Here is a 7,650-nt window from a genome sequence, read left to right as displayed (position 1 = left end):
CCCCCATCCAGAGCCACTCCATTTCTGTTTCTCATAAGAAAACAGACTTCTTGGAAAAAAAGAAAACAGACTAATAATAAAATATAATAAGATAAAACACAAATTAAGACATTGGAATTAGATAAAACAATCAGAAAGAACAGAAAAAAGCCCAAGAGAAGGCATAAGAATCAAGGACCCCCTCAATATGAAGACAGCCATACTGAACCTGATAGAAGAGAAAGTGGGAAGTACACTTGAACACATTGGCACACGGAACCACTTCCTAAATAGAACCCCAGCAGCACAGACACTGAGAGAAACAATTAATAAATGGGACCTCCTGAAACTGAAAAGCTTCTGTAAAGCAAAGGGCACGGTCAACAAGACAAAACGACAGCCTGCAGAATGGGAAAAGATCTTCACTAACCCCACATCAGACAGAGGTCTGATCTCTAAAATATACAAAAGAACTCAAGAAATTGGACACCAAAAGAACATATAATCCAATAAAAAAAATGGAGTACAGACCTAAACAGAGAACTTTCAACAGAGAAGTCTAAAATGGCTGAAAGACACTTAAGGAAATGTTCAACATCCTTAGTCATCAGAGAAATGCAAATCAAAACAACTCTGAGATTCCATCTTACACCTGTAAGAATGGCCAAGATCAAAAACATTGATGACAACTCATGCTGGAGAGGTTGTGGGGAAAAGGGAACATTCCTGCATTACTGGTGGGAATGCAAGCTGGTACAACCCCTTTGGATGTCAGTGTGGCGATTTTTCAGAAAATTAGGAAACAACCTTCCTCAAGACCCAATGGCATCCTACAGCAAACTGCATAAAACTCCTTAGGGAAAGGTGTGTGTGCATGTACACGCGAGTGGTGTAAATTTGGAAGAGTTTATATGGGAAGGAGTCCAAGAGAAGGGAAAGTGGAATTTTAACCTGTACTTTGGAGAATGCCACCTTAAGGTGGGAAATATGGTGGTACACAGAAAGCGCTGTATTGGTAGTTAAATTGTTTTTTTCACCTGATAATTCTACTCACACATTTCTCCTAATTCAACAAAAGAGTCAAGCGCAATAACGTTTGAGTCTAGTAACTGATTTTAAAATGTACTTTATAGATAGGCTTGATAGGTTATGGAAATATGGAAATGATACCATTATTTCAAATATTTATAAGTATGCTGTTATGTGGTTTTACTTTGTATAATATTATATACAAGAGCAACCGAAATAGCATGTGCCGTTTTAACACAGCTATATTGTAGCATATTCCTTTACGTAGGAAGGTCAACTTTTAGGTTTGCAAAACATGAGTCATTTTAATCTAATTTTTAAAAGTCTTTTTTTTTTAAATTAAGCACCCTCAAAGTTGAGGGGCTTTGCCTATTTTGTTTGGTTGGTTTGAGAGTCTCACTGAATAACCTAGTGTCTTAGTAGGGTGTCTATTGTTGTGAAGAGACACCATGACCACATGGTGGCTCACAGTTTCAGAGGTTTAGCCCATTATCATCAAGGAAGGACATGGCAGCATGTAGGCAGATGTGGTGCTGGAAAAGGAGCTGAGAGTTCTACATCTTGATCCAAAGGCAACAGGAAGTGAACTGAGTCACTCAGAACATAGCTTGAGCATAGGAGACCTCAAATCCCACCCCATAGTGACACACTTCCTCCAAAAAGGCCACACCTACTTTAACAAAGCCACACATCTTAATAGTGCTACTCCTTTTGAAGGGCATTTTCTTTCAAACCACCACACCAAAAATGGCTCTTAAAGTATTAAGATCCATCTTCCTTCAACTCTTAAACATGGAGATTACAGGCTTTCAGCCATGGCTGACCTCAGCACTTTTCAGTGGACATAGATGTCACAGCTAAGTCAAACTACCCTTCAATTAGTATCAGCTGGAGCTTTTTATATATGTGGATATGTTTCTTTCTGTGCAACACAGCCATCCATACTTGACTACTACATTTTAAAACTTGGAAAAAACCCATAGCCTCTTGTAACCTCCTTATCCAGTTAGATGAGCTCCTAAAACTGAATATAATTTTGTTCCAGATGTGCAAAGGGCTTTAAAGGCTATATATATAAATTGATTACATAGTAGGACTATTTGTAATGCTATGAAAATTATTTAAAAATTAACTAAAGGGGAGATTTTGGAATGTAAATTAAAAATCTACACCTAAGCTTGTTTTTTGCTTGCAATAATACAGGATTTTATTATATATTAGATGACACCTGTAACAATTGAACAGAAATAAACATGCACCTCAATTTGCCATGGGATATGTCTCATTATAAGATGAGTGTCAGTGAGGGGCATTTCCAAGATACTGCAATAAAGCTCTTTCCAAGTGGCATAGTATGGTGTGACTTTTATTCACTGTTATTTACTAGCTGACATAATGCATGAACACATATATTAACCTTCCTGCCATGCAGTAACTACAGTGACAGAGCTAATAGTCACTGACAGCAATAAAAAACTCTAATTAATTAGGCTCTTGCTATGCTCTGGGCAGGACACTAAGCCCTTTACACAAATTGTTTCATTAAATTTATTCATCCCAACAGGCCTAATTGAGATGGCAGACCCATCACCTATTCACTAATGAGACACCTGCATCTCCCCATAACCAATGCTATTTTTAGAGGGGGTTGTGGTTTTTAGTCAAGAATCAAGAGAGCTACAAATGAATAAGCAAACGATGAGGGTTAGTGATACTGAAGCATCTTGGGAAACAAAGAAGATAGAACTCAGCAAAAAAAAGAGAAACTTCAGTTGATCCTGGAGAGCTCCTTATGACCCCTAAGGTTCCCTAGGTAACGTATCCACACTGTCTGGGTACCAATCATACTTACAATGTATCCTCGCTGTCTGGACACCAATCATATTTATAATGTATCTTCACTGTCCGGACACCAATTACATTTAAAATGTATACATACTGTTTGGGTACCAACCGTATTTATAATGTATCCTCACTGTCTGGACACCAATCACATTTATAATATATTCACAATGTCTGGGTTCCAATCACATATATAATGTATCCTCACTGTCTGGATACCAACCACATTTATAACATATCCATACTGTCTGGGTACCAATTGTGTTTATAATGTATCCACACTGTCTAGGTACTAATCACATTTTCAAGTTCCTAGTCACAAAAATGGCTGCCATAAATTGGGCATTTCAGGCTAAATTATGTATAATTATAGTGATATATTTAAGCATAGTGGTGATATTTTATTCCTATATGAGCCAATTATTTGCAAATGGAAATATTCCCTATGCCACAGAAATAAAGATACATTTTTCTTACCTAGACTACCTTTGTTATACAAAATATGCTAATGCTGGGTCTCAGAAGGGTCTAAATGAGAAGGAGAAGGACTCGCTGGCTCAGGGCAAATCTATCACCTTTGCTGAAGAAATCTCACTCCACCCGTACCAACCTCGCTACTCGTTAGCTACACTTGCTGTAGGATCCTCTCTTGTCCTCATGCTTGAACATGCTTCCCATGCATTTCTGTGTTAGAAATTAATCACCATTTCGAGTTTTAAGAGAGTAGACAAAGATAGAAAAAATGATTTAACTATGGTGTTTAGAGATGATAAAGTAAGGTAATCGGGGTAGAGATGCCAGGTTGAAATAATAGTGGCTTTATAAGGAGAGTACAAGGTGCACACAAGCATACATTTGGTGGTCCTTGTCTCTTGCCATAGGGTGCCATATGCCACGCCAGCATTTGTCCAGTAAGAAAGTCATCAGCAGATGTGTCCCTCTACCATAGACCTCCAGAATCACACACCAAAATAAACTATTTCTTTCTAAAGCAGTCTGTCTCCAGTGTTTCATCAATAATATCACAAAACGGCCTAGTGCAGTGGGAACAACAGATGCATCAGTTGGGATGCTGGAGTGGTCTGTGTACAGGCCCAGTAAGCATGGAGAAGGCCAACTGTTTCATTGTTTAGTGGTGCACTTTCGTGTATGAAAAACCGTACACTAGAATTGCCCTTTTAAACTTTACATACATGTCCATGCTGCCAGAGTTAACGACCGTTTCCTACTCCCCACATGTCAAAAGTAATCGAGATGGGCCCAATGTGATAATATTTGAACAACATGATCACCGTGTACTAATTTTTCAACCTTGACTGCCCTTCCTTAGTTGTTGGGGAAAACAGAGACTAGAGGAAGAAACAGGGATGTTATTGCCAGTCACCTCGTAGTCCTCTTTAGAAAGCATAAGACAGAAGACCTCCCTATAGAAGGCCAGTTATTTTCCTAGATGGTCAATCATGCAAGTCTCAAGTGACCGGTGTCATTTTACCACAGCCTTCTAAAGCCAAGGCATAGGAATTCACTGTTTTTCAACTTTCACTTTGGTCTGTTATTAGATACAGGGTCTTGCTATGTAACTTCAGCCTGAAACTTGATTTGTAGACCAGGCTGGCCATGAACTTACAGCCATTCTCCTGACTTTGCTCTCAGGGCGCTAGCACTATATCTAGTTGCTTTTTTTTTTTCACTTTTAGCCACCAAAAACCAACAATTCTTTCATGTTTATATATGAGTATAGACTGACAATAATTTTAAACACATTTATTTTAAATTATATTTAAAAATAAAAATAGTGAAATCATACCATTACATATTGCACTGTTTCTGTAAAGGGTCATTTGGTTGTTCATTACTTTTTACAATGAAATATTATAAACTACTAAATTAAATGCTTATATGTTAGCATCAATGCAAATTAGTGTTTGCAAAGGTAACACCAAAGTGTGAACAGCAGCGACCTCTGGAAAATAGGATGGTGTTTTCTAGTTCTATCTATTTGCATGCAAAATTCAAGATGTCATTGTGTTTTTACTACTGAGTAGTACTCTAATGTGTAGATTGCCACACTTTCTTTATCCAGTCTTCAGCTGAGGGACATCTAGGTTGTTTCCAGGTTCTGACTATTACAAATAATGCTGCTATGAACATAGTTGAACATATGTCTTTGTAGTACAATTGAGCATCTTTTGGGTATATGCCCAGGAGTGGTATTGCTGGATCCTGAGGTAGGTTGATTCCCAATTTTCTGAGAAACCATCATACTGATTTCCAAAATGATTGCACAAGTTTGCATTTCTACCACCAATGGATGAGTATTCGCCTTACTCCATATCCTCTCTAGCATAAGCTGTCATTGGTGATTTTGATCTTAGCCATTTTGACAGATATAAGATGGTATCTCAGAGTTGTTTTGATTTGCATTTCCCTGATAGCTAAGGATATTGAACATTTTCTTAAGTGTCTTTTGGACATTTGAGATTCTTCTGTTGAAAATTCTGCTTATTATTGTACCCAATTTTTAAAATTGGGTTATTTGGAATTTTGATGTCTAATTTCTTGAGTTCTTTATATATTTTGGAGATCAGTTCTCTGTCTGATGTAGAGTTGGTGAAGATCCTTTCCCATTCAGTAGGCTCCTTTTTGTCTTTTTGACTCTGTCCTTTGCTTTACAGAAGCTTCTCAGTTCCAGGAGGTCCTATTTATTTATTGTTGCTCCCAGTGTCTGTGCTGCTGGGGTTATATTTAGGAAGTGGTCTCTTGTGTCCATGCACTGAAGGCTTCTTCCCACTTTCTCTTCTATCAGGTTCAGTGTGTTCAGATTGATATTGAGGTCTTTAATCCATTTGGACTTGAGTTTTGTGCATGGAGATAGATATGGATCTATTTTCATTCTTCTACATGTTGACATCCAGTTATGCCAGCACCATTTGTTGAAGATGCTTTTTTTTTTCATTGTATAATTTTACCTTCTTTGTTAACAAGATCACCTGGCAAAATTGGGAATATAGGGACGGGGGGAAACGGGAGGGTAGAAAAGGAAGAAGAGGGGAGAAGGGGAAGGGTGAGAAGAACTTGAGGGAATGGGACAAGAGCAAAGAGATATCTTGATTGAGGGAGCTATTATGGGGTTAGCAAGAAACCTGGCTTTAGAGAAATTCCCAGGAATCCACAAGAATGACCCCAGTTAAGACCCTAAGCAATAGAGGAGAGGGTGCCTTAACTGTGCTTGTCCTGTAGTCAGACTGATGAATATCTTAAATATTGCCATAGAACCTTCGTCCTGCAACTGATGAAAACAGAGGCAGAGATCCACATCAGAGCACTGGGCTGAGCTCCCAAAGTCCAGTTGAAGGACGGGAGGAATGAGAATTATGAACAAAGAGGTCAAGACCATGATGGGAACACCCACTAAAACAGTCTACCTGAGCTCATGGGAGCTCACCAAGTCCAGCCAGACTGGGAAGGAACAAGCATAGGACAAACTAGTCCCTCTGAATGTGGGTGACAGTTGCATGGTTGGGGCAGGCAGAGGGGCACTGGAATTGGCACCAGGACTTGTCCCTGCTGCTTGTACTGACTTTTTGGGAACCTGTTCTCTTTGGATGGATACCTTGATCAGACTAGATATAGTAGGGAGGGCCTTGGACCTTCCCCAAAGGAATGTGCCTTACCCTGTCTGTGGAGTGGATGGGGGGGGGGTAGGGAAGGGGAGGTAAGTGGAAGAAATGGAAGGAGGGGAGGGAGTGGGAACTTTGATTGGGTATGTATAGAAAAATTAAAAAGGATTATATTTTAGAACTTTCTCTTCTACAATAGAAAAAGAAGTATGCAGGACCAGGCCTAGGTGTAGCTCTCAGAAAGAATAATAGACTTAACCATATTCACCATTTAGAAGTGTCGCTAACTTTAAAACAGAATTGTGCTTCAGTCCCAACTTGAAAGAACTTTCTCATTCCAGATGGGAATTCAATTCTCAGGTAGACAGACAGACAGACAGACAGACAGATAGATAGATAGATAGATATCTTTAAAGCCTTCCTTAGGTGTTTGAAACTTTAATAAGATTTGCTCTAATCTTATGTAAATCCTTCTCTGTTATCTCAAGCTGGTTTCCGCACTCTTGACATAATCCCAGGAAACCTGAACACCGTCTCACTTGCAGATACATATACGTGGGAAAGAACACCTCTCCCCAACAGCCATTCTAAGGCTTTGCTTTATGAGGCTGGGGCGTGAGCCATTATACGATTCCTTGTCTATTGTGCAGTTAGCCTTAAATCTTGTTTTTTAAGTTTAGTTTTGAGATATGGTGAACTTGGACTCACAGTAGCCCAGGAAGACCTAAAGATTTACCCTCCTCTCTAAACTCCCAAACGGCTGGAATTATAGGCGTGTCACTGGGCCTGGCCGGCCAAGGGATTATCACCATCACTGCTGGAGTAGGTTCGTTATTGCCAGAGAAGACATGTTAGTAACGTCCATTTGTCCCCCACTTATTCCCTGGACTTTGCCTTCTCTTGCTTTCTGCTCTCCACTAGGAAGGTGTGCGGCAGAATGGTCCTCACAGAGGCTCACAACTGATAACCCCAGCCTCCCCCAAGAGCTGTAAAATAAATAAACAATACATAAATCGGTTCCCTTTTACCTAATTACTTGGGCTTATCTATCATGTTTAGAACAGCAGAAGATAGACTAAAAGACCCAAGAAAGGAGGAGGAGGGGAGAAAAAGGAGGAGAAGGAAAAATAAGGAGGAGGAGGAGGAGGAGGAGGAGGAGGAGGAGGAGGAGGAGGAGGAG

The 7,650-nt window shown here is 39.6% G+C and overlaps 1 protein-coding gene across 1 annotated transcript in view; it reads right to left on the bottom strand.

Moving 5' to 3' along the window:
* Eml6 (EMAP like 6) overlaps positions 1-7,650 on the bottom strand; it is a 240,144-nt gene that overhangs the window by 183,779 nt on the left and 48,715 nt on the right. The gene's annotated exons all lie outside the window — the stretch shown is intronic.

Source organism: Alexandromys fortis, unplaced genomic scaffold, assembly GCF_014885135.2.
Source record: "Alexandromys fortis isolate MF-2015 unplaced genomic scaffold, M_Fortis_MF-2015_v1.1 scaffold_210, whole genome shotgun sequence".
NCBI classification, from domain to species: Eukaryota; Metazoa; Chordata; class Mammalia; order Rodentia; family Cricetidae; genus Alexandromys; species Alexandromys fortis.
The sequence above is the reverse complement of the archived record's forward strand: the minus strand, read 5'-3'. Positions and strand labels throughout refer to the sequence as shown.